We start from the raw sequence: 18,069 nt of genomic DNA on the forward strand, positions 1-18,069 counted from the left end.
CTGTTCATATTAGGAAAGTGGGTTCCCTCTGGGTGGGTGCAGCCCTACATGGGGATCGGGGCCAGTATATCGGAGGGTGGCACCTTTCTGCGTAGTTGATGCCTTGCAAGGCTGTATGTAGCTGCTCTGCCCATCTCACGCTGTTTGGTGACTCTCAAGCTGCTCACTTTCTGAGCCTGTTACCCCATCTGTCGTAGAAACACACCAGAGTACCTACTTCAGGAGTCGCTAGAAAGTTGAAGGAGCGCTAGTGTGTAAGGCACGTCTCGGGAGTAAGCATGTATTTGACAAAATGGTAGCTGTAATTCTTAGCTGATAAAATTACGGCTTGGCTTTCTAAAGAAAAAAACGGGGGGGGGGGCGGGCTACCCTTTTCTCATGCTCTCCTGAGAAGCTTGGTTTGTCTAGAAATGTATTTTGTAAATGGAAGATAATTATGGAAAAAAGGGAGGGGCACTCATAATAGATTGCTTGTTATCATTTTAATGTTAATGGATTTTTTTTTTTTTGCTTGCACCATCTGAGGCCGGCATATCTGATATGGATTTCTAATTGCCTGTTTGGTTGGAGAGAGGGTAATTTATAAGTCCACACCCTGACACGCCCGCACCTCTAGAGAACACTTGCAGTTTCTTTGGATGTCTTCTTGGGCATCAGGATAGACGACCTCATTCGAGTCGTTGGGTGAATGTTGTTCTACGCCTGCGTGGTCCGGTGTCACAAGTGACTCATTCAAAAGCCAACACTGAGGAATGTGTCCGATTTGCATAGCCTCATAAATGAGCTTCCTCAACTGGTTTGGAAAAAAAGAAAACCCATTTTAAACAGCTGTCTTGTAGTTATTGGTCCAGGTCAGGTCCCAGCATGCTCAGGGGCGGCTCCAAGCTGTCCAAGCTTCAGGACCAGAGAGACACTGACTTTCATTGTTTAATCATCTTGGTTGGAAGGAGACACTCCTAATGTAGCCCAGGGAGGGGGAAAAAAACCTGACAGTGAATAAATAGAATAGCATTTGTGTGTTCTTAACATCACCAGAGGGCAAGGATAGACTGTAAGTTCACCTAAAATGCGATGCCTGCCTCTTCTTCATGAACTCTCATTCATTGTCTCTGGGGCACTTGGCTTTCTTAACTTAGTATGCTGCTTTCAAAGGCAGCCTGTTGTCCTTAATAACTCTGTGGTTTTCTTGCCTGGAGTAGTCCTTTCAACTGGTTTCATGGGATATTTTACAATCAAGTCACTGCACCAACAAACAAGTGTAAACTTTTGCATCAAGAACTCACCGAGAGTCTGAGGGGAGCCCCCTTGCCTTGCAACTCTAAATGAAGAGACAGAACAGCCAAAGTCCTCCCAAGAAAACCTTAACAGAGGGCTCGGGAGGCTGAGGCAGGAGGATCCTGAGGATGGGGATGGCTACATAGTGAGTCCCCGTCTTCAAACAGACAAAGAAACTCAATAAAACAAAACCAACAACAATAATTTAAAAAAAAAAAACACACCACTAACAGCAACAACAAACAGAACAACCCTTTCTCCCCCCCCCCCCTCCCCCGCCGCCAAAGCAGAGAACACTGAAAAACTCAGAGACTCATTGTTAACGTGGTGGCATGCCCAACTCTGGTCCCTCAACCCCTTCTGCTCCGAATCAAATGAGATGAAAGCAAATCTGGAGATGTAAACACAGGATGGGTAACCTGAGCTGGGCCCTCAGGGCTCCAGCCTTGGCAACCGACCTGCTCCTCCTCCTCGCAGAGGTCCGCTTGCAGAAGTGAGTGCAAGCATTTGTTTTCTGGGCAGAAGAAGAGAGGAATTCTGTGTCTGGCAGAAGCGAGATGGGGAGAGTGGCCGAGGAAACCAAGGGGAGAGGATGTTATCCGCTGCCTCTTGGCCACCCCCTCCATACAGCACTCACAGCAAGCAGGCCATGTGGACTGGAAACGCTGACTCCTGGCATAGACCAGAAAACACAGATGTTTTCCAAGCATGGGGCTTTAGGGCCCAGGGTAACAAAGGCAGCCTCCCACCTCTACTTTGCTTTAAAATCTATCTCAGTCAGTGCTTTTTTTTTTTTTTTTTTAACTCGAGGCTCCCAGGGAGGCCAGAAAGCTCCCTTCTCATGTAGGACATTGTGATAACTCAGCATGAGTGACAGAGTGTCTTTCTCTGCACTCATGGGACGAGTCTGGTGAGGTCTGGGCTCTGTTGGTTAGGTCCATCACGGTCTATAAATGACTTTAACAGACTTGAGCTCATTCAGTCTCTATTCCCCGTGTGGGGAGAGTGCAGTAGAAGTGGTCGCCCAGTGGTCATAAGTCTTTTGGTGACAGAGGAAGCATGGTCTAGGCTGGGGCAGAAACCCTGGTCATCCACGAGCCTGCCTGCATTCAACAGACGATCAACTATATAAGGAACCCTGCTTCGCACCACGAGGACACATCACATCAAGTGTGTAGATATTTATCGTTTTTAACATGACTTGGCAATAGACTTTCTATGACATCACACATTGGTGTTTTGTAATGGCGTTGGTTATGGGTGCTACGTTGGTTGTGGTGTGTGAAGGACTCATTCTGATTATGTGTGCAGCTCAGAGGCAGAATGCTTGTCAGGCATGTCCAAGGCCCTGGGAAGAAAAAGAGAGGGGCGGGGAGGGGGAGATAGAGAAATCAACAAACTAAAACCCTGAACCCAACAGCAATCAAATTTCACCCTTGGAATTAGCTCAGAAGTAATAGTTGAGCGGGATATGTAGCTCCACAGTCTGATGCTTGCCTGATATGAATGGCATTCTGGACTCAGTTCCCAGTACTCCAGATCAGAGAAAAGAAGAAGTAGCAGCTATCCAGGAAGTGAAGAACTAGCTATACATGGGACATGGAAGGACTTATCAGAAGTCCTCATTTTACTTCTTAGGCTGAAAGGGAACCCCGCAGGTCAGACCATAGGCTATCTTATGGAAATGTTTATGTATTCATCCGTGCTCATCTCCCAGAACCATGTGAGGAAATCTGCAAACTCCAGAGCCCGAAGCTCAACCCGAGCCCCACTGACAGGAGTCTTTGGAATTGGAGCTCTGTTTACATTTCTTTCCCCATGCCTGTGAATGCAGCTCCGTTGGCCTAACATTGGTGAAGCTTGGGGTTAGGTCCGCGGCACCACATACGACCTAGTGTAGTGAGTAGTACACACTTGGGACCCCAGCACCTGGGAAGTTAGAGAAAGGACAGTCAGGAGGATCGTCAGTGGTGGACTATATAACACCCCATCTTTAAAGGGGAGGGGAAAAAACCCTCCAAAATTTAATACGTACCAGAGTTAATTTAAGGAAAACCCAAGGAACCTGGAGCCTCTGCAAAAAGCAGGAAATGCCCTCTAGTGGCCAAAAGAAACCATGACCCATTGCCCATGATGGCTTCTTAGGGAGAAGGGAGTTCACATGTCTGTGGTAAAGCATCTTCTACTTCACCAATTCTACCGAAACGCCAGAAAATTAAGCTATAAGACCCATTGGTGAGGGAACCTTGTTCTTGTCTTGCCCCTGAGGGCACCCACCATGGTGCCTGGCCCAACGTGGTATAAAGACCCAAGACTAAGGTTCGGTATTATACTCGTCCTTGACGTCTGGTGAAATCAGGAGGGGCCGAGCTCTCCTTTTCTTATCAAACTGGGTAGGTCGACACAGTTCTTACTTATTTCTGCATAATGGGCTCCCTGCTAAACCATAGAATTACTCCAACAAGTCAGTCACATCATCCTGGGAGACTCGCCCGCTTGACATGACAAATCCTCCACGTAACTCGGTTGTTCACCCTGTTCCCAAGTGTAGCCGCTGTGTGGCCCTGCGTGCCGAACAAACAGCATGTCCTACCCTTGGGCTGTGAGTACAAGTGACTAATGTGTTATCGGTCCCATCTGCACAGTGCAGCCTTGTGTGTGGCCCGCCAGCCTCATGACCCTAGTGTGAGAATTGCTCTCTCGCCACGGGATAAAGGAAGAGCCCCATGAAATATTCATAAAAAAGATGGCTCGTGGGTGTTTGTTAAATGGGAGGATGAGAGAGACCAAAGGTCTCTCAACAAGTGTAACCATCATTTTCATTTTGCTGAGTTATTGTTCGTTCAGGAAAACTCTGGAAAATATTATAGACACAGATTAATAAGGGAGTGAATAAACATGTCTTTGGGAGTGTGTGAGTGTGTGCAGGGACAAGGGCCTGAGGATGCCCATGCAGAGCCCAGATGTTGATATATGAAGGCTTCCCTTCCCTTATCATTCTCCATCTTCGTCTGTCTGTCTTTCTGTCACTGTCTGTCTGTCTGTACGCGTGTATGCGCAGGTGTGCATACCTGTGAGCGTGGAGACCAGAGGAGGGCGTTGGGCATCCCTCTCCTGTTACTCTCCTCCTTTCTCCTTTGAGGCAGGATCTCTAGCTGAACGTAGAGCTTGGTTTTGTGTTTGTTTTGTTTTCTAGCGAGGCTGGCAGCCAGCGAGCCACGGCAACCCTCCTCCCTCTGCTCACTGCACGCGGAGGTTACAGGCGAGCATGGGAGCCCACCCAGCTAGTTGCGTGAGTGCCAGGATCCAAACGCTTTTCCTTATGTTTGCACTGTTGAGCCGTATCTCTGGGATCTCTCTACCTTATTTGAGACAAGGTCTCTCCCTGAACCCAGGGCTCACCAGTTTGGCCAAACTGGCTAGCCATCCTGCTTCTGGAAGCTGCCTGTCTCTGTCTCCCTAGTGTTAATGTTATAGCATGCACTGCCATGTCCAGCCTCATACCTGAGGGCTAGGGAATCTGAGCTCAGCTCTTTATCTTCTCTATGAGCCACCTCTTCTCATCTTATTTCTAGGAGCGTTATTGCCTGGAGGAGACCATGAATTCCTTAAGGAAAAAGACTGTTTTGATCCATTTGAGCTCTTCATAGTTCAGCACAGAACTCACAAGAGGACATGTCTATTTAGTACGGTGAATGAATATACAGGGATAACGTGGGTTTCCCTGGAGTACTTGCTAGTTTGTGGTACCGTAAGCACTCAATCCAGAAACCAGCCCAGCAGATGTTCATCAAAGTCCTCCATCAAATAGTGTCTTGGTAGATGCACTGACAGTGGAGGAGGGACCTACGGCTAAGGGTATAAAGATGGCAAAGATACAGTCCCTGTTCTTTTGTTTAAATGGTTTTTGTATACTGAGACAGGACCTCAATAAGTAGCCCACGCTGGTCACAAATTCACTGCGGTCTTCCTGTTTCAGCTTCCAAATGCTAGGATTATAGGCATGTACCGCCATGCCTGGTGCAGTACTTGCCCTTAAGGAGTGGGATGGTTATCCTCTGGATGAGGACTGTCTGCATTGTGCCTGTGGGGCTGTCTATGGAGTGGGGGTCGCCTCCATTAAGTTAATTCATATGGGAAGAGCCAGCCTGCTGTGGGTGGCACCACTCCCTAGGCAGAGGGAAAGTGGAAAATTTGAGATGAACACAAGCAAGTAAGAAAGCAAGCAGCATGCCTGCATTCATGTCTCTACTCTTGACCACTGTACGTGTGCAAGTTCCGGGCCTGACTTCCCCACAATGGGGGGCTAGAACTGGAAGCCAGATTAACCCTTTCTTTCCTCCTTTGTCGGAGTGTCTCACCACAGCAGCAGACGTGGAATTACGACAGGGAGCACACACGCTGCAGTGCCTGTCAGGCACGAGGCAACTGAAGTTGCAGGCGCAGTTGTGTAAGCCCGTTGGCCACACTTCAAGTGTTTTAGTAACTACGCGGGGACTAATGTCTGCCATGCCGGACAACACAAATACAGAATTCCTTGATTATTATGTAAAGTCCCATTGGATCTGACTCTTGCAGAAGCAAATCTGGTGTTGTATTATAGTCAGAGGTGTGATAACAGAGGTATGCGTCAATGGCCATGAGGTCAGGATGAATGGGTTTCAAGGTCAGCCCTCACTTGATCCCAGATCCTTCAGTGACTTGGATTCTTGGGTTCCTCACTCTGAGCATGTATGTCTGCTCAGAGGCTCCACCCAAGATTACCGAGTGAAAAGAAAACACTCACAGCGGTCATGACTTCCCAACATTTCAAAAATAGGGAAACATCAAGAATAACTTGGGCGTTATGGGTGGCTCCACAGCCCACCTTGTAAAATGTCACCATTCTGTCGTTTTTGTTTCAGATTTTACATCAGCTTGAGAAAATAAACCACAGACATATTTGTATCTCCTATAGTCTCTGTCCATGCTGGCAAAGTCCTGGTGGACCTTGAATTTGGTGTTTGCCCATTCCATTCATGTTTGCTTAGACTTTTCATCTAAGATGGGATCTGCAAAAAAACACAGGTGACCGTTTTCGTCTTTTGTTAAAAGGACACACGATTTATTCCAGCTTATACTTTGAGGTTTTCATCTATGTTTATCTGGCCTGACTGCCTTGGAGCCTGAGATGAGGTGGCACATCATAGCAGAGCATGTGGCCAAGGAAATCGGCTCCCCTCGTGGCAGTCAGAGACTTGTTCTGTGTCTGTTTTCAGACTTAAGTAGGATCACACTGTGTATATCCTTTGACAACGTAATTTTTTTCCTTAACGTTGTTTAGGAGTTTTGTGTAGGTATGTGTCGTTGTTTTGAGACATGACCATGCTGTGTAGCCCAGGCTGGCTCAGAACTAGCCATCCTCCTGCCTCAGCTTCCAGAATGAATAATAGGTTCACAGAATTATGCCACCACGCCTGAATTAACACTTTATTTTGAAGTTGTATTCGTGTTGATGGCTGACAGGATGGCTTGAGGAATAAGGGTTCTTGCCATCAAGCTTGATGATCTTAGTTCTGTTCCTGGAACCCACATGGCAGAGGGAGAAAAACAACCCCCCAAAGCTGACCTCTGACCTCTTGACCCATGCCAAGTACGCTGGTTAGTTTTTTTGTCAACTCGACACAAACTAGAGTTATCTTGGAAGAGGGGACCTCACTTGAGAAAATGCCTCCATCTGACCAGCCTGTCGGCAAGCCTCTGGGTACGTTTTCTTGATCATTGCTTGATGTGGGAGGACCCAGGCCACTGTGGGCTGAGCAAGCCATGGAGTACACAGTGTTCCTCCATGCTCTCTGCTTCAGTTTCTACCTCCGGGTCTCTTTCTTGAGTTGCTATCTTAAATTCCCCTCATGATGGACTCTAGGCTATAAGATGGAATAAACCCTCTCTGCTCCAAGTCGCGTGGAGTCCCAGCAAGCTGGTACACCATGGTGCACCCCTATAAATGTAAAAAAAAAAAAGATGCACCCATGTGTAAACACACAGTGCTAGTGAGTTCCTTATAACCACCACAGCCCGCTTTATTGTGTTAACTCTGCCACTATTTATCTGTTTTACCTGTGATGAAGATCTGGCCTCTTTCCAGTTTATACAATTGCCCACAGAATTGCAATGAGCATTCTGGTATTTTCTTACGCAAACATGAAGATCATATTCCTAGTAGGGTTTCGAGGCCTGTGATTATGCACATCTTCGGCTATTCTAAATATTGAAAAATTGGTTCCTGAGGGGATGGACCAATTTATACTCCCACTAGCACTGTGTGAGTATTCTCATTCTCCTCCATCCTCGTTGACATGCAGGCATTCACTCTCTGCCAATCTGATAAAGGGAAGTATGTTGTAGTGTAGTATTCCCTAGGCTGCCAAAGATGGCAGGACAAGGCAAAATGTGTAATAGCTACGGCACTGAGAAGAGAGGAAGAGTAACAGGGTCAGTAGGTTTCTGTGTTGTGGTGAGAAACTTGTCACTAGGACCACAGAGGTAACCGGCCTTCAAGCCCAGCAAAACTGTGTAAGAAGAGTGTAAGACAGTTGTGCATCTTAAACCTTCTTGCCAGTGCTGGGCACAACACAAGAACTTGTAAAGAGGACTTGACCATCAGAACACGTCCAGGACACCTGCAATGTGTTGTAAATTTCCCAGCACACAGAGTCACATCTACATCCGTCCTATTCAGGCTCTTCTCTCTCTCTGCTGCTTTGTCGTAACCTAATTTCTGATGGGAGATACTGCTGGCAAGTGGGGAGCTGTGCAAAATGGGTTGTCTGTTGGTGGGAAATCTTAGCAAGCCAGAGGATTGCCATCTCACTAAGAGGTGACGAGTGTAGGCTCTGTCGTGAACTCTTGGGTCTGCCTAATTTGTGTAGATTCTCTAAGAGCTCGAAGCACCGAAAATAATCCCATAATTTAGGAACATAATACCATTTGATCTTGACAAGATTTTCCAGTATGATTCTAGCTAATACTCAAGGGACTGAAAGGAACCAACCTAGAAGAGCTTTGCAGCCTGGGGCAATGGGAAACACCCCTGGCTCCATTTTTCCTGAAGTAGTTCTTTGATGGAAATGAAGTGTTTCTTCGCAACCTTTCATTATGGCTGGTATAGTCATGGGAGATTTGGGATAACGCCGATTTTACCTGTGTGAAATCCTCCCAGAATACTAACTTGAAAATTTTAAAGAGACAAAAGGTCTGGGAATGTTCTTGCCCCTTTCCGTGAACCAGGGACTTGTCACAGAGAAGGGGGGGATCAGTTAGACTCTGCAGCCAACAGAGATCAGAAGAAACGTTTGAGACTAGAGCCCAGATGGACCAATTGCATTCTGTTTGATGCTCCGAATTCAACCTTTCATTTTCTTTTTTCATGAAGGAAGATTTATGTCATCTATGGTGTTCTTTGAGGATAATGGCATTTAGGGGAAAATTTATCTTCTTAAAATAAGCAGCCATGCTCCTTCAAAAGGCTGGTTGTCAGTTTCTTCCACGACCTTCACAAGCAGTGATGCCACAGCTGAGATTCCACAGTGGAGCAGACCATCGCGGAATGCTAATGGACATTTTCCCCAGGAGATGAAGGGAAAATTGTACTTGTAGTTTCTTTGGAAAAGCATGCAATTTAGGTGCATTAAAGTCTCAAATTAAAGGCTGAAAACTGTATTAAAGTTAATGACTTTGACAGTAAACTACGTCGGCTCAAATCTTATTTTCTGCCATCGAATAATTTCCTCATCCTCACTGTATCTTCATTTGATCATGGGCACGATGAGGCTAGATCACTCTGGAATTCATCAACTCAAATAAGGTCTTCTACTTGTCAGTGATTATCCTTGATGCCAAGGCGAGAGGTGTGAGTAAAATAAAGCCTCTATTCTCACGGCTTTCCTTCTAGTGCGGAGGGCGAAACAAATGAATGATCGTTGGACCAATCGGAATCACATTTCAATCTTGCTGCCTTGGAAAGGGCAGCCTGGGAAGGCCTGGGCAGGTGACGTCTGAGCTGGTTTGTGAATGACTGAAGGGAGCCTGTAGCACGAATCTTAAATGGTCTTATTAATAAAAAGCTTAGTAGTGTGCACAATATTTTGGGGAACACAATATCACCACAGGAGCCCACTCTGAGAAAGCGATGAGATGGGATCTAAGAAAAGGGGAAAAGAAAAGAAAGGACCAACATCTAAACCAAACTGGAGTGCCTGAAGAACAGAAGGAAGGCCAGGCGGCTAGAGTGATGGAGGACAGAGGCAGAGAAGGAATCGAAACCACAGAGAAGAGTTTGCATTTATTCCAAGTACAACAGGAAGCCATTAGACTGTTGATGTGATTATTTTTACCACGTTTATCTGGAGTCTATAGCCTGATGTTTTTATACACCTATGCATAGTAAAACTCTTTAAAATAGTCAAACAAATGTGTGTGTCCATCACCTTCCACGGTTACTAATATGTGGATGTGGATGTGTTAAGAGCACCTAAAATACTTTAGGGGCTGGAGGGATGGCTCATTCAGGCAAGTGTTTGCCAATCAAGCATGACAACTTGAGCCTTAAAAGGCAGGCATGGTGGTGCATGCCAAGAGCACCAGCATTGGGAAGGCAAAATGAGGCAGATCCCGGCGGGCTTGCCAACCAGCTAGTTTAGCCAAATCAGTGAGCTATGTGTGCAGTGAGAGACACTCTCAGAAAACAAGATGGAGAGTGATTAACAAAGGCATCTGATGTTGATTTCTGGCCTACACACACATACACACACACACACACACACACACACACACACACACACACACACACACAATGTGCACACACAAGAACATATACCTCACATATGCATTCTCTTAATTTTAGAGGCATCTAGGCAGTGGTACCAGACCCTGGGCTCATTGCATGAGTTAGCCTTTTGAAACCTGGGACTTACGCAGGGATGCTTGGCTCAATCTAGGTGGAAGGGACTGGACCTGCCTGGACTGAGTTTACCAGGTCGATCTCAGTCCTCAGGGGAGGCTTTGCCCTGGAGGAGGTGGGAATGGGGGGTAGGCTGGGAGGAAGGGGAGGGGGGCAGGAAGAGGGAGAACAAGGGAATCTGTGGCTGTTATGTAGAACTGAATGGTATTGTAAAATAAAAAAATTAAATTAAAAAAAATTTTTAGATCTAATATTATTGATATGGTAATTGTGATATGCATCACACACCTAGACTTTTTCACACTAACAACTGCAAGGTGTATACTTTGACTTTCTTTTCCATCCTCCCCCACTCCCAGTAACTATGGCTCCAATTTGTTTCTATTTGTTGAATTTTTTTCACATAAGATTCTCCATTATGTGAGATCATCAGGAAAATGCAAATCAAAGCCACCATGAACTACCACCTCACACCTGTTAGAATGACTGTCATCAAAAAAGTGGAGGGATAACACGTATTGACAAGCTTGTGGAGAGAAGATAACCCACGTACACTGCAGGTGGGAATGTAAATTGGTGCCGCCATTATGGAAAACTGTATGGCAATTCCTCAATCTAACTGGAACCGACAAAGGAACGCACAAAGAAATTATTAAATATGTGCATATATTATGTGAATATTACCCAGCATTTTGAGGGGAGATAATGCAGTCTACGACAACATGGCTAAATCTGAAACTAGATAAGCCAGCACAGAAACACCAATTTTGTGTGACCTCACTGGCACATGGAATCTAAAATGAAGAGTGGTTATGTGTTTAAGAGGCCGTTTGGGTTCTCCTGGGAGAAGAAAACAGTCAAGGAGTTAGGAACACCTTGTAAGAGAGAACACTAAGCTACCCACCAGGGACTGAGGGTCCGGGCTGGGAGAGATGGAGAGAGAAGGGAGTGGATGTGGAATCTGTGTTGGAGGTAGACCTTCAGGACGTGGCGGCCAGTTGCAGATGAGGACTAGAGAGAGGGGGTGATGGCCACTTCTGAGCTTTCAGGCCTGACCAACTAGGCCCATGGCTGTGACAGCCATTTGGTCATTTATTGTCGTTGGTTCCAAATGTTTCTGACTCTGCTTTGAGACGAGAGGGGACAGCAAAGTAGGAACTCCTCACTGCCTTGCCTGCTGATTCTTCGCTGGGCTCTGCCATGTTTAATGTACAGAACAGTCATGAACGTGACAAAATGACAGTGCGGACAGCAAGGAGGGCGAGCCGGCCTTTTGCCTCTTCCTCAGAGTTTGCACAGTGGTCTGCTCCCATCTCACCTCTTAGCAATCTCTTTATAAAGAACTGCTTCATTCTTTTTGTGATTCTTTCATTCAATGGACACAAAAGCCGGGTTCAGTGGTACCGCACTTGCCCAGCACGCACGAGGTCCTGGTTTCAACCTCAGAACGAAAGATAGAAAGAGAGGTGGGGGGAAGGTAGGTGGAGGGGGAGAAGGAAGAGGGGGAAGGAGGGAAAGAGAGAAAAGACAGAGGAGGAGAACAGAAGGAAAGAAGGAAGAAGGAAGGGATGGAGGGAAGGAAAGAAGGAGGGAGAGAAGGAGAGATAGAGAGAGGGAGGGAGGGAGGAGGGGGAGAAATGGAGGGAGGGAGGAAGGAAAGGAGGAAAAGAGGGGGAGAAGGAGGGAGGGAGAGAGGGAAAGAGAGATGGAGGGAGGGAGGGAGGGAGAGAGAAATAGAAGGATGGAGGGAGGGAGGAAGGGAGGAAAACTTGCATGAATGTACTAAGCATAATAACCTCTGATGTATCTGGGTTGTGCATCTGAAGAGAGCAGCTGAGACCAAGGGAAAAGGTGGCTTCAGTCACCATAGAGAACAAAGAAGTGAAGAGCGATAAGAGGCAAGTGAGCTGAGGACCCCCCTACTCTCCCCCCTCCCCGCTGCTCCCCTCTCCCCTCCCCACCACTCCCCTTGCCCCATCCTGCCCCTCCCCACCCCGTCCCCAGAGTCAAACTTTGAGAATGCTCAGTGATTCCTTCAAGATTTAAAAATGATCCTGGAGCCAAGTCCTCAAAAAGAGTCTGATCTGAATGTTGGGCAAAGTTCTGCACTAAAAACAAAACAAAAAGAAACATCTGGTTTCTGGGTGTTAGGGAGGCCAATGCCTGAGAATCCACAGGCAGACGCGAGAGGCAGCCTGACGTGTAGTTCTAATCAGTGTGCAGGTAAGTCTAATGTCAGTGACACTCAGTGCTACTGAGAGTGTCCATGACAGCACCAATAGGCGATTCTTAGGCAGAGTTCGGCACCCTTATTTCTAGGTACACCCTACAACGAGCAATGCAGTCTCCTCTGTGATGCCAATGGTATGCGACAGCCACGCCTGTGAGCTTCCGAGAGCAGACGGATACAGTTTTATAAAGTTTATCGGCCAGTTGTTGAACACAGTCATCATTAAAAATCAAATTGCCTAAACATACAATTAAATAAGTTTAACTAAGAACAAAAGTTAGAAATCCTCCAAACTTACTGTGTTCTAATTCTTTTCTTATGTTTTATTACCATCTCTAACATTGAGGCTGTTTCTTGAATCTGTGTAAAGAAATGCCAGATAATGATGTGCTACCTAAAATTTCTTTCAAACTCTGAGTAGTGATGTCCCAGTGATAATTTGAAATAGTTATGGTGAAAATACTTACATCCCAGAAATAGGCAAATACTGTAACTTAAGGCTCAATATATTACCTTGTACTCTACCCGTGAAAGGTAATGTCGATTTATTTTGTACAACTAATATATGCTGATACATTCTAATAAAACAAGACAAAGAACGTGATACTGACAATATTAATGATGCTGACTAAGTTTTAAAGTGTCTATACCTGTTACATTGTGACTATCACAAACCAACAGCAGAACGTTTTGCTACTGTAGTATTTGAAATCGTACCTCATTAAACAAAGGTTTACTTGTGCCATTAATGAACTAGTAAAGTTTCAACATGTCTCCATTGTTTCATTTCCATCTTATTCATTGGTACAGATGCAAATATCAACTAAGGTTCACATCTGAATGTACTCATTCATCACTAATGAGAGGGACTTCTTTGCTGAATTGGTGAGAAGTCAAACTTTTATTCAGTCTTATTTCACCGAATTAGTTTATTTGCAATTTATAAGTTGGCTATAAATATAATTTTGGCAAGAAAAAATCAGTAAATCTTTCCTTAAGAATCAATTGGCTATAATTAAATTTATAATGAAGAATGCTATATAATCATTAGCTGTAAATTGTGGCTACACAACCTTTATAATAGTAAGACTTTATAATAAATATATGCATATCTCTCTTCTTTCACAGAACCTGGTCATCAAACATTTTCCAGGACATCACTACCACAACCGACACATTCACATAATACTTACACTTACCCTACATACCTTCTGAGACTCTGTATTATTTCATTAAAGATTGACTGATGTTTTGGGTTCTCGAATAATCAATTTCACAGCCTACCAAATGCTTATGATCTGAAGTTTGTAGACATCTTGTTGGAGAGGTCATCCACTGACGGTTCTGAGGTCACTTTTGGAAGAGATGTTCTTGGGGATGGTGATCCAGTGTCCTATTTTATACTGAGAGCTTAATAGAAACTCAAGAGATATGAAGCAGGAAAAAAAAAAAAAAAGACAAACCACCCACATCAAGGCAGAAATGTACATCTGAAAACAGGGCTTTAAAATACAGACAGTTTGGCAACTTTGTCACGGTAACACATGCCTGTATTTCAGCTTTTGTACTGAAAGCCTTCTCTGTAATTAAGAGCCTGTCGTTCCTAATAATACTTACACATCCATTACTTACATCCACGGAGGTGACATTATTGTGGATTACTCTAAATGCTGGTCATCCGCCCCAGTAGATCAGGATTGTTGCTGGCACACTCACAAAGTCTGCCATTGGTAAAAGACTTCAACACTTACAGAAAATGACAGCTGGTATGAGTCCACCTGACCACGCTGCTAAAAATAATGAAATGTGTTAGGATAGCCACAAAGCTTAAGGGGGGTGAACGGAACAAGCCTTCTCTAGTTCTCCTGCATTAAAGAGGCAATCTATCACTAAATTCATGTGTAGGGACCAGAAAGGGGCTCACTGCTTTTGAAGATTTTGACAAGTCCTTGGGGAAAACAGCCTCCCGGAGGTAATATGTGGTCTTATGACAATGTTAACCAGCAGGTCCTGGTAGAATCCCTGTCACTGTAACAACCCACGGAGAGCTCAGTAAATGGCTGCAGGTGTCTCGCCTCTTGGGCAGCCAGAGTGATGGAGCCAATGGTAACAGAGTAGCAAAGGTTGAGAAAGCAAACTGTGTTTTCTCTAAATCTGTATAGAAACTTTGATTTAAAAAAAAAAAAAGAATGACTCCTAACCTTTCTGGGGGATGAAGTCCTTTGAAAAGCATGGCCTCTCTATAAAGATCTCTTCTCCGATAATGAATGCACGCGAATGCATGCACTACAGAGTATCTGATGTCTCCGCTGATATCCGCTCCTGGTTAAAAATCCCTGCTTTGGAAACTCAGTTCAGTTGGTCAAAGTGCAGAAGGTAAGTGTCCGTGGACATTCAGCTGTAGATGGGCACCTGAATCACCATTCTGCCACCACCACCAAGCCTCAGGGACCACCACATAGGGTGGGCAGAAAGACGGTAAAAGCCTGAGGCCAAGGATGACCATATCCTATCTTCTGGACACGACCAAACTACCGCACTCATGAACTCACAGGAGCTGTGATTACCTACATGAGTTCCACACCAAAGCAAGCCGGTCAATGTTCCCGCATGGAGGAGGAGGGGCTTACCAGCCCCCACATGTAGCTGAGGAGCTATTGGCAATTGATGGCTTCTGGTGGGAAAAAGAGTCAGTCTTCTGTACAGGCATGACCCCTGGTAGGTAGCCCATGCCCTTTGGAATGGCCCCCCATATCCATCAGTATCTAAGTGGCACAAAGAGGACTCAGTGGGTTACAAAAAAAAAAGAAAGAAAGAAAGGAAGGAAGAAAGAAAGAAAGAAAGAAAGAAAGAAAGAAAGAAAGAAAGAAAGAAAGAAAGAGAGAAAGAAAGAAACAGAGGACCTGAAGTTGGGAGGGCTGAGGTGCTGGAGGGTAGATTTGGAACGAGTTAGGAGAGAGAAAGGTCACCATAAAGATGTGGGAGATAAGGGGGTGACTCGTCAGGTAAAAGCATTTGCTGCCAGGCCCTACAGCCTGAGCTCTACACCCAGAACCATATGGTGGAAGTCAATAATCCACTCCCAAACATTGTCTTCAGATCTCCACGTTCACATTATGGCACATGCCTGGCCCTCTACACACACACACACACACACACACACACACACACACACACACACACACACTCACTAAAAGTTAAAATAAAATAAAAGGTTTAATAAAGATGCAGGGATGAGCTAGGTATTGTTGAAAGATTCCTGTGCACTCAGCGTGTGGGAGGCTGAGGCCGATGTATGGTAAGATATCTATCTGCGCTACATAGTAAGGTCCTGTCTCAAAAAAAGAAACAAACAAACAAACAAACAACAACAACAACAAAAAAACCCAAACCAACCAAACAAAAAACCCAACCAACCAACCAGCAACAAAGAACACCACCACAGCCAACAAAAGACCCAGGGAGTGGAAGAGACCATAGGATTCTGCCCAAGTGCAGACGTGAAGTGGTGGCGGAGTCTTCCAGTCCCCAGGATCTATCACTGCTCCTATTTCTTAATACAAACAATCAATATTTTCTATATAGCATGCTAGGGCAAAAGGAGAAAACTCAGGGTCTTGTTCATGCTAGGCAAACACTCTATCCCTGAAATATATGCCCAGCCCAAGCAATTTTGAGAAAAATCCTCCTTTTAACTCGTTCCCATTTGGAAGTGTGAAGAGCTGCCGTTGACGGATCCTGAGCTAAACCCTCAACCCTCCACTCTTAGCCTAAGATTCACAATGAAGACGAGCTATAAATGCCCTCCTGCCTCTTCCCTCAAAGTGAGAGTTAAAGGGTGGGCAGACTGAGGGCCAACACGCCATGCCAGCTTCCAGCTAACAAACTCATTTGGTGTCAACGATCCACAGAAAACAAAATAGTGTGACATCCAAAAGCCTGGAGACCTCGCTGGCTGTCTTTCCAAAGCGGAGCAGAAGCTCAGCTTTCATTCTGGGACCCCAGATCTGCTCGGTAGTCAACTGGAAAAGAACACCCAGCGTAACTCAGGGAGGAGGGCACTCCTAGCGGAAGGCTACGGTTGCTGTCCTTTGGTTCGGACCTACTGATGCATGGCACCTTCCATTGTCTCTGGATTGTCCCACTGTGTTGAACATCAAATAACCAGCTGGCACCAGGCAAGTTAGACATCTTAAAAACAGACATTTTAGACTTCTAAATAAGCTGCCCTACGGGTTGTAAACCACAGGACACAATGCGTGATGGCCATCTTCCCTCTCACTTCGTATTTGAAGTGTCATGTTTTGGTTCCAGCCCCTGGGTCTCACAAAGGGCGGGAACACCACCGTAAATGGATATAGCTGGGAAACATTAAGAATAAACACTTGTTGAAAAAAACATATGCCTTTTATCACGAATTCCTGTTTCCGAGACTCTGGAGTAATGCAGAACATGCTTGAAGCTTGTTACACTGTAAATACGATGGCTCTTGCCCAATTACACATAAATTTACCCCCCCCCCCCCCCCGCAAAAATCGATGAATTTTATTTTAAATTGATGGGATATATATATATATATATATATATATATATATATATATATATATATATCTTTAGTCTTCAGGTTTCTCTATGGTTGTGTAGGTCAGTGAGTACAATGAATTACAGAGAGTGTAAAGAGATGGAATCCGAGATTCACTTTAAAACACTTAAGTAGATACTCATGGCCGATATAAGAAACAAGGACAAATTGCAGATAACTGTGAAAGTTGGGGGGGGGCTGATATAGGGAAGGCTCTCGTACTTTTTATTTTTGTTTGAAATAAAATGCATTTCAATAATTACTTGAAGAAAATCTGCCAGGAATAGTGATTAAGCATTAACATCTAAAAGCCCTATAAGGCTAAAGAGAGGGCTCAGATATTTAGAGCACTGGCTGTTCTTGCAGAGAACCCAGGTTCAATTCCCAGCACCCACACTGTGGCTCACAACCATCCACAGCTTCAATTCAAAGGATCTAGCATCCTCTTCTTACCTCTGCATCACCAGAAATACATGTGGCACACATAGGCATTTGTACACATAAAATAAATGGTTAAAAAAACGAAAACTCCTGGACGCACTGACCTAGATCCCCCCTCTCTCTATCTCTCTATATCTATCTCTCTATATCTATCTATCTATCTATCTATCTATCTATCTATCTATCTATCTATCTATCTATCTATCTATCTATCATCTATCTATCTATAAACAGATATGTAGTTAGACACATATTATGTAACATGAAAGTAGAATGGAAGAAAACAGGTAATGGGCTAGGGAGGTAAATATAGGAAAGTCTCATGATGCATGTATATGCAAACCTCGTAAAGTAAGTCAGCATTTTAAGACAGCAAGATGTCTTGGCAGTTAAAGGCTAATGACTTGAGTCTGTTCCCCAGAACCCACATAAAGCTGGAAGGCGTGGACTGACTCAGAATTCTAAGTTATTCTCTGGCCTCCACATAGGCACCATGGGACACATTCGAGCCCCCTGCCCCCTGCCCCCAATAATAAATAAAATAAAAATGAAATTATTTTTTACACTAATCACAACTCCTAAACACCAGAAGTCATAGAC

General features: G+C 44.9%; 1 long non-coding RNA gene across 1 annotated transcript; it reads right to left on the reverse strand.

Moving 5' to 3' along the window:
* Positions 1 to 2,288: 2,288 nt before the first annotated feature.
* LOC121823705 (uncharacterized) lies at positions 2,289 to 15,229 on the reverse strand. The gene is made up of 3 exons (XR_006065238.2): positions 13,655 to 15,229; positions 6,143 to 6,326; positions 2,289 to 2,623 (listed from the first exon to the last, which is right to left on the reverse strand). It is a non-coding gene; the product is annotated as an uncharacterized LOC121823705 (long non-coding RNA).
* Between the last annotated feature and the right edge of the window lie 2,840 nt (positions 15,230 to 18,069).

Source organism: Peromyscus maniculatus, chromosome 18 (assembly GCF_049852395.1).
Source record: "Peromyscus maniculatus bairdii isolate BWxNUB_F1_BW_parent chromosome 18, HU_Pman_BW_mat_3.1, whole genome shotgun sequence".
NCBI classification, from domain to species: domain Eukaryota; kingdom Metazoa; phylum Chordata; class Mammalia; order Rodentia; family Cricetidae; genus Peromyscus; species Peromyscus maniculatus.